General features: G+C 39.9%; 1 long non-coding RNA gene across 1 annotated transcript; it reads left to right on the top strand.

Annotated features, from left to right (window-relative positions):
* Window positions 1-330: 330 nt before the first annotated feature.
* On the top strand, window positions 331-9,754 carry LOC128931397 (uncharacterized). Its single transcript, XR_008479749.2, has 3 exons — window positions 331-708; window positions 954-1,133; window positions 8,938-9,754. It is a non-coding gene; the product is annotated as an uncharacterized LOC128931397 (long non-coding RNA).
* Window positions 9,755-9,966: the final 212 nt, after the last annotated feature.

Genomic DNA, 9,966 nt, shown 5'->3' with positions numbered 1-9,966 from the left:
CAAGGCTTGTCCTAGCCACTGTCTTCCTTGTCCCGGGTGTGGCAGTTACTAATGTGGGCAAGACGTCCTCCTGGCCTTAGCCAGTGTACCCGAGAGTTATATAAAGGATATTCTGGGAGCCAGGAGCAAATAAAGCAGACTGCACAGATGGTGCACGGAAAGGCTTTTAACAGAAATGAACACTTTGAGACCAGTTTTGAAGGACTGAGTAGGAGTAAACCAAAAGAGAAAAAGCAGGACAAAAGAAGCACCGTGTTGGAAGCTCAAAGCCACACTGGAAACACAGCCTTCCAGGATGTCTTGAAAGGGGCAAGTCTGTTTGTGTGGGGTAGCAAATGCAGAGAGACAAACGGGCAGAGAAGAGACTGCAGAGGGCTCTGTGTGCTGAGATGAGGGTGCAGACTAGATTAAAATTTTTTTTTTTTTTGTAGAGACAAGGTTTCACCATGTTGGCCAGGATGGTCTCGATATCCTGACCTCATGATCCACCTGCCTTGGCCTCCCAAAGTACTGGGATTACAGGCGTGAGCCACTGCGCCCAGCCAGCAGACTAGATTTTTAAATCGAGAATGCAACAGGGAAGGATTTCAAGCTTGGAGTGAGAGGGAAGACTACGAGCCTGCAGTGATAAGGCAAAGCTGAAGATTTCAGAGCAAAGGCCATGCCCTACAGTTGCCATGGAATGGGGTGGCTCAGTTGGCTTTGGAGGTAAAGTCTGCAGTTGAGAAGTTCGAGGGTAGTAAGTACTTAATGCCAGGGTATAAGGTCAATCATCCCTTTTAATACACAGATAGCATCTGCAGCGTTTTCAGGAACGGAGATAGAGAAGAAAAGCAGGCAGCTACAAGATACTCGAATCTTCCACAAATGTCAGGGAGAGAGTCAGCATGTTGATAGGAGAGATCAGGAAAGCTGAGTACCATAAGCCTCAACACGGGTGTTTTTATTTCAAGGTGGGGGAGCTGTGCTTTGGAAAAGCGATGACGAGGTAACAGGAAATCTCTTCCCCTCCTAAGTCCTGTGTTCATGGAGGAGGGTGGGAGGCTGAGTTTTCTCCTCTTGAGAGGGAGTTACATCCAAGTTTAAGGGAAAAGAGTCTGAATTTTCCACCTAAATAATTCTGAAAGAATCAGGTAAGTAGTTGCTTAGAAATAATTACTAAATGTTGCATAAAGAGAAACAGCTTCTCTATGGAGTAACAGATCCTGACTACTCAATAGCTTTTTGCATTTTTCCTGGGCTGTGGTGATATTTGCAGCTTTCCTTTACATGTTAATATCTCTCATCTTACCACTGAAAGCTTATTTCTATGAATTTGCCTTGAAGTGAACTGCAGTTTCATATTTGTGATTTAATTTTTGCTAAAATGAAATGGCTCATTTTTATTAAAAAATGATTAAAAAATACTATAAAGATAGTAAAAGTTAAGATTTTACCAAGAATATTATTGTGTGCTGGATGCTGGAGGTATGAAAGGGAACAAGTTAGGAACTACGGCTTCTTCATGGGCAGCTGGTGTGGAGTTTCAAAGATTTTTGAACACTTAAATTTATATCTTTCTTTTAAGAATCAATAAAAGAAGAGCAACTCTTGACAGCAGTATTATAGTGCATCATCTTCAAAGATCAATGTGTGTACAACGTTTAAATACATCAGTATCTAGGCATGATGCTCACCCTTCATGGTCAACCATGGTTTAATCTAACCTGTGTTTACTTTCAATTCTTTCAGAATTTGTTGACATTTTAGAAGCATAGTTTTTTGTTCTCCAAGAAATATGTCATTCAAAGTCCCTGAAATTATTTGTCAAGTTGTTGGGCTTTTGTCTCATGTATTTCTTAGCTCTTTGAAACAACTAGAGATTTATCTTTACCCATCTTCCTGTTTTATTTTTTTGAGTCTCATTTTTTTAATAATGGTCTGTAGTCAATTTATGCAAATCTCTGTGTGAGTATTTTATATCTCTATGACTCTTGGCAGAGGTGAATAACTTTTCCTTTTTATAAGAGGAATATAATTTTCCTCATTCCCAGTAGACATTAAGCTTATTAGCTACTTATCTTTTTGATACTTTGCATTAATTTTCTTCATAGCAACGAAAGCCCGATTTGGAAAGAGAAAAAATTGATTTACACCCCAAATTACTTTTATAAAAGGTTACATATTTCCTCTAACAATTATTTAAAAAGCAAACACTGAAAAATAATATAATAAATCACAAAAATAAAACTAAAAATGGCTTTAATCACAGGTGTAGTCAAACTCCAGTGATTATTACAAAATCTGTCAAGACTCCTATGATTAAAATTGTGATTACTACATAAGTAATTTTATTATTTTTAAGTACATGTGTAAAGTTTAAGGAACATTTAAGAGTAATTGTCATTAGCAAATTATTTTCAAAGTAATCGTAAAATGCCTTATTTATTTGAAAGGGCAGAAATCTCCAGTCATTTACTCTGTTCTACTCTGATAAAAGGGAATAAGTATCCCAATTATTTTATGATCAAAACATACGTGTGACTGTGTGCATACAAGTATAGACACGAACTAACACACAATTCCATTAATAACGAGGTATATCCTTGATGGGTACTGTTAGCTGAATATCAAGCAGTTGAATCATTGCATTTTCATTCTGGAAAAGTTGTTTGTCAAGAGTTGATAAATGATTGTCCTGGCAGCTCAGGGTAACCATGTTACCAATGAGATCTAAGGAGAATTCCACTTACGGGCTTCTGGGAGAGATGTTTCTTTCTATGGAAAGGGTCAGGTGCAAGAAGACAGCTCCCTGGTTCTGCTCCTTGCCCTGATTTCCGGCCATGAATGCAATTCTGCAAGAGAATGACTCTGGCTCTGTGGCAGCTATCTCGGTCGAACCCATGAGACAATTAGCCTAAGGAAAAAAAAACTCATCGCATATCTTGGATGACAGAGACAGAAAATAGAGAAATGGTATGAAGGATGAAGGGAGGATAAGAAGAAGACTACGTCTCTGATAACATCAGTTTGTTACTGCACCAAATTTGCAACCATTTACCTAGAGTTTCACTGTGTGTGAGATCATTAAAAGTTAGCTGTGCTGATGCCCCTATTGGCAGCTGAATGAGAACTGATACATTATCACACTCTCTGACTCATTCCTGATGTCACATTTGATGAGTCAGTATAGCAGATAGCCAAACCCAGGTTTTTGAATTCAAAGTCCAGGGTTTTCCTGGTCTTGCTGTCTCCCTATATTGTCATAATCTGGGAAATAAATCCACTTACTGTGAAGTAATAACATACATTACTTATTTTGAAGAATTTCCCTACTCTGATTTAAAGCTCCGTTTCTCTCTTCACCCTCTGGACTTACTGTGCTCATGGTTTGTCCAGGAAACTTTGGGTGTGAATTTCCCTTTATAGTCACTTGTGACTGAATGTCCATTTGCTTTATTACAACTTTGGGCATGTTACCCAAAGCATAAGACATCACCTTATACTTCCTGATCTTTCTAAGAGGATAATTCATATTAACCACTTCACATATTTGATACTCTTGTTGGGTAGAGAGGAGGTCATGGGGTGGGGCTTAATTCATTATCAACATTTGGCTTTTTAATTTTATTTATTTATTTATTCATTTATTTATTTACTTTGAGACAGAGTTTTACTCTTGTCGCCCAGGCTGGAGTGCAATGGTGTGATCCCGGCTCACTGCAAACTCTGCCTCCTGGGCTCAAGTGATTCTGCTGCCTCAGCCTCCTCCATAGCTAGGATTACAGGTGTGCACCATCACACCAGGCTAATTTTGTATTTTTAGTAGAGATGCGGTTTAACCATGTTGTCCAGGCTGGTCTCGAACTCCTGACCTCAGGTGATCCACCAGCCTCAGCCTCCCAAAGTGCTGAGATGACAGGCATGAGCCATAGCGACTGGCCATTTGGCTTTTCTAAATTAGTGGATATTCCATGGGTGTTCACATATTTTTGTGTGTCGTAAACATTTCATAATGACTACTAATAGGAACACAGATTAGTTTGTAAAGTTTGCGAAATTGCCCTGCTGATGGGAATTTGGCTTGCAAGCATTCATGCAGGTGAGAAGGTGGAGATTGAAGGAGTTCGCGACTGCCTGCCAAAGTTGTCTGCATCTCAGTTGGAGAGGATTCGAAGCTTACTTTGAGTCTTTAACAAAGAAACATTTTAATATCAAAGTACGGTAGATATGAATTTAGCATTTGAATCTCAGTTTATTTTTTTCTAATTTACTGTCTACTATATGACATATGAATAGAAATTACACACTGAATCAAGGCCTATAATGAGATATTACATTTCCACTTGGCTTAATTGTAAAGAGGGTGTGCTCCACATTTTTCTTCAATCTGTTTCTAGATATGAAGTGTTAAAGATCTGTAGGTAGATGTTTGCCATGTAACTGAAATCTAATTACAGGGTTATTTGTCTACTCAAAGAAACCACAGTACCTCCAGTCAGAGCTATGACCAAACTGGGTACTACCATGAGCTCTTTCAGAATGCTGAATTAGGCTGGCATGGTGGCTCACACCTGTAATCCCAGCACTTTGGGAGGCCGAGGTGGTGGATCACCTGAGGTCAGGTGTTTGAGACCAGCCTGGCCAACATGGTGAAACCATCTCTACTAAAAATACAAAAATTAGCTGGGCATGGTGGCAGGTGCCTGTAATCCCAGCTACTTGGGAGGCTGAGGCAGGAGAATCACTTGAAACTGGAAGGCAGAGGTTGTAATGAGCTGAGATAGTGCCATTGCACTCCAGCCTGGGCAACACAGTGAGACTCCGCCTCACAAATAAATAAATAAATAAAATAAAATAAATGCTGAATTTGGAAACATGAGAAAGCCCCTGAGGACACTGTGAAACTGAGTTTAAGGAAGCAGAGTACGGATTCACAAAGATACTGATGAGGGGAAAAGTGATCCTAGAACAGTGGGACCTCAACTCTCAGTCAATGAAATGTATCAATATATTTAAAGAAAAATATGTGTCCGACAGATGGGGGATTGAGAGGCCAGAAAAGCAGAAGAAATCACAGAATTGCTTTTTGCTTTTAAACCAAGACTTGTCTGGAGATGATCTCGGATCCAGGGTAGATTTCCAAGGGCAGGCATATTATTATTGGTGGTATTATGATTAGCTTCTCGTATATATTGGTTGTTTCCTACATCAAATGCTACACATTTTATGTATCATGTAACTTAATCCTCATTAACACTCATGAATGTAGGCACTATTATTTACTTTATAAACGAGGATATTAAGGTGGAAAGAGATCAAGTTGCTTATCTAGGAGCTTAGAGCTAGTAGGTGGCGGTGTTGATATTTGAACTCAGTCTTGGGAGCCTGTACATATAACCACAATTATGAGAACTTACAAGGACAAAAGAGAATTCTCTTCTCAATTTTGCAAGGAGGATCCAAATTTGTGACAACCCAATAGTATGTGTCAAAATTAAGCCAGTAGTTCAGGTCTCGTGAATCCTAGTTTGAAGTTTTTTAAGTATACCTGAACTCTTCTCCATGGGAAGTCATTGAAGGAAGATCAGTAAAGGGTAGATTGCCTTCACGGTCGGGGCCGCAATGGAGAACAGGATTCTCTGGAAGAAAGTAACTGTGCATAGCTCACACGTAAGGAGTGGAGAGTTATTCTCTATCTCCTTGAAGGCAGATTATCTTTATATATTGGAATTCTTCTGCACTGGAGAACTGTCTATGGAATCTATAAATAATGATAAGTGACAGTATGTGTGTATAAGTACACACAGACACCCATGTCCAGAGGAGGGTGTGTGTGGAGATGTCAAATGCTCACAACAGCCACCCGAGGTAGATACTGCTACTATCCCTATTTTATAAACGGAGGGACAGAAAAGTTAGGTAGCTAGCCGAAAGCTATAAAGCTGGCAAAGTGTTTAAACTCAGGGATTTAGAATCCAGAGCATGTTTACCTGATAGTTAAGACTTAACCTGATACTCAGTTAAGAGTTAATTCAAAAATTGTCTAGTTTTCACCACTGACTTAGTTTTTCAATCATTTATATCAGTATCAACTCATGGGTATTCATGGTGTATGTTGGGTTATGACCCAAAAGATTTGATTCATCTTTGTGCTTGAACTGTGCCAGCGTAAGCCACTGGGAGCATGTTCTGTTGGCGCCTTTGTCCTCTTGACAGGCCCATAACTGTGGATTTTTTTTTCTTAGCACTTAGAAAAAACCTTTTCATTTCAGGGGTACATGAGCAGGTTGGTTCTGTAGATAAATTGCCTGGCCTGGGGGTTTGGTGTACATATTATTTCCTTCCCAGGTAATAAGCGTATACCCAGTAGGTAGTTTTCTGATCCTCTCCCTTCTCCCGCCCTCCTCCCACCTCTCCTTCCTCTCCCTCCTCCCACCCTTAAGCAGGCCCCGGTGTCCATTGTTCCCTTCTCTGTGTCCAGGTATACTCAATGTTTAGCTGTCACTTGTAAGTGAGAACATGCAGTGTTTGGTTTTCTGTTCCTGTCCTAGTTCACTTTGGATAACGGCCTCCAGCTCCATCCATATTGCTGCAGAGGTATGATCGTGTTCTTCTTTTATGACTGTGTAGTATTCCATAGTGTGTATGTACCGCATTTTCTTTATCCGTTCTACCACTGATGGGCATTTAGGGTGATTCCATGATTTTGCTACTGTGACTACTGCTCAGGACTTCTTTGTTTTCTGGCATTACAGGATGCCCAGGTGTTCCTGCTTCAGTCTTAGAGCTAGCTATTTCTCCAAGGAGCCCTGGTTCCTTTGACTGAAGAACGGTATTAGAAACCAAGGTTGAGGCACTAGATGTGAATCTTACTTTAAATAGTAACTAATACTTAGAAGTCAAGACAGTGGCTGCCCTTGGAAAGGTGGTGGTGACAGGGAGACGTCCTCAAGAGGCTTCAAGGGTATCTGATCTGTTTCTTGATCTCAGTCCTGGTTGCCTGGGCTTCTTCATTCAGTGAAATTCATCAAGTGTACACTTAGGATATGTGTAATTTTCTGCCTTCATGTTCTATTTCTATAGAAACTTGTTTATTTAGAAAATAAAGCAAAAAAAAAAAAAAAAGACAAAAACTAACGGTTAACTCTTAACTGAGTATTAGGTAAACATGTCCCGGATTACAAATCCCTGGCAAATTTAAATACTTTGCCAGCTTTATAGCTTTTGGCTAGCTACCTAACTTTTCCCCCCTCCGTTTATAAAATAGGAGTATTATCTGCCTCAGGTGGCTGTTGAGAGATTAAACATCTCCACACACAACCTCCTCTGGACATGGATATATGTGTGTATTTATACACATACAGTCACTTATCTTTATTTATAGATTCTGTATTTGCAATTTTGCCTACTTGCCCATATTTATTTCAAACCTCCAAGTTAATCAGCCAAGTCTTGTGGCATTTTTGTGGTCATTTGTGGGTATGCACAGCATAGCAACATTTGAGAATTGCCTGACTCCCATTTCCCAGCGAGCTCAGATAGCTAGATGTCTTGCCTTCTTGTTTCAGCTCTCGTGCTGGCAACAAGGGTCCTTTTCTCCCTCTCTATATGTAATGCCACATTTTCACATTTCTGTGCTTTCTGTGGGTGATTTTGATGTCTAAAATGTTCCCCATGTGCAGTGCTCAAGGCCTGTCTAGTGTTCCTAAGGGCAGGAAGTCCATGAGGTGCCTTATGGAGAAAATACGTGTGTCAGAGAAGCTTCATTCAGACATGAGTTACAGTGCTGTTGAGCTTAATGTTAGTGAATCAGCATTATATATTAAGAAACACAACTAAAGCAAATCAATTATGAATTGGTGAGTTGATCAAAATATTGTGACCAGATGCTCTTAGAAACCTGTGTAGTTTCCAAAGGAGCAGTGGATCAATATTTGCTAATGTAGTGTTTGTTACAACTTTACAGAAGATAAAAACTACAAATAATGAAAATTAGTTGTATATATATGTATATACATACATATCTATATGTAAAAATATCTTTGTATGTCTATCTACCAATATGAGAACAGTGCCTATTATTATTATTATTATTATTATTATTGAGATGGAGTCTCACTCTGTCACCAGGCTAGAGTGCAGTGGCCCAGTCTCAGCTCACTGCAAACTCCACCTCCCAGATTCAAGTGATTCTTCCACCTCAGCCTTCCAAGTAGCTGGAACTACAGGCATGCACCACCACGCCTGGCTAATTTTTGTATTTTTAGCTGAGATGGGGTTTCACCATGTTGGCCAGAATGGTCTCGATCTCTTGACCTCGTGATCTGCCTGCCTTGGCATCCCAAAGTGCTGGGATTACAGGCATGAGCCACTGCTCCTGGCCGAATAGTGCCTATTATTTATTATTAATATAAAAAGCCCTTTAACCAATGTGTTTAGCTATATTATCTAGGTGTCTGAGTAGAATTGCTCTGTAATCCACAATCACTCCTGGGAAAGATAATGATGTTTTTTGGCTCTCGGTAAAACTTCTTCTTCATGATATGGAAGGAACAGCAATAAAGGAAGCATATTCCTTACGCTTATGGAATTTACATTGCAAAATAATTAAGATCTCAGTTTACCGCTGTGTGCACAGCATCTAGCACATAGTACCCAATACTCAGTACAGACTCAATGTTTTTTTGCACTATCTTGAAATCATAAGGAAAAAGTGGAAGTGTGATGAAAGAACGTTCCAAGTGAAGTCACTATATTAGCCTAAAATAGACAAGCATACAGATGAGCCATGCGTAAGGGATTTTTGTAATGACTTGTCTGCATCCTGAAACTTAATAGCCTATGGATAGATGCCTCGAGTTTTACATAAACAATGAGAACCCTGCCTGATGTAGGAAATGAACACATGTTCTAGCTTTCAAGTCAATTAGTGAGATATTCTTATTTCTCTTCTAGGTTAAGAAGCAAATCTGCTCTGATGTGATGCCAATTAAGTACATGATCTGATTGTTCCAGTTATCCTGTGCCAAAAAGAAGCAAAAAATGGGCTTTCCACGGATTATTGAACACAGTGGGTGTCAGTGTGCCTGAGAAACAAACTAGTATTAAAAGCTTTCTAGGCAATTTGAATCAGGTTGCTGAGCTTTGAAAAACATTCTACAGCCAAGTGTAGGAGACCAAAGAACTTGGAGAACATACGTGCTCTGAGCTATTTCAAAAAATGCTGCACTTAAGCTAATTGAGCTGTCGTCAGGGCAACACGGACGTGAAGAACAGGAAGGTAGATTTTAGCGGAAGAGAAGAACAGGCAAGGGATGGAGTCACGTGCATTTGGAACACAGGACAAACATAAGCCCTGTTTATCTCAATAAAGTAAGCACAGTTGGGCATTCTGTGGGGCGAGATCATTTGCTGGAATTTAGATGAGGCCAAGAACAATCCATGGATATCAAATCCACACATAAGCCTCTGCTAGAATTGTGCTAGAGTAAGGGCAGTCCTGGAATTCCTCCAGGCGGTCTGGTTTTCTCCAGATGTCTGGTTTCCAGGTGAATGAACTGAAGAAAGATCAAGAAATACATGGTGGGTAAGAGGTAAGAGAGAAAGCCTGTTTAAGTTAGATCAGATCTCTTCACACATAAACCGACTCAATGACTTCTGAAGCTTCCTCTTGTCTCTAACATACAATAATTGAGTTAAAGAAATATAATATTCTTGTTTCAGTAATAAGGACTAATTGTTTTGGCCCAAAAAAAATAAAAGATAAAAGAACTACCAGTGTGCCTATGTTGTGTATTGCTAATGCTATTTTCTTCTTCAGGTGCTGAATTGTTGGTCTTCCTGGGGAAAGCTCTAGGGCAGAGCTAGCAAAATATCAAGATAGCAGGTATACATGTGGCAGCCAAGAGGCGCCTTGCTCAGCTCTCCCTTTGAGAGAACTTGCTTCAAGGTGGGAGGTTGGGGAACACCCTCCAGCCGCTCTGT

The sequence above is a fragment of the Callithrix jacchus genome, chromosome 2 (assembly GCF_049354715.1).
Source record: "Callithrix jacchus isolate 240 chromosome 2, calJac240_pri, whole genome shotgun sequence".
In the NCBI taxonomy this organism is placed as follows: Eukaryota; Metazoa; Chordata; class Mammalia; order Primates; family Cebidae; genus Callithrix; species Callithrix jacchus.
Note: the sequence above shows the minus strand (reverse complement) of the source record. Positions and strands in the feature narration are given on the sequence as shown.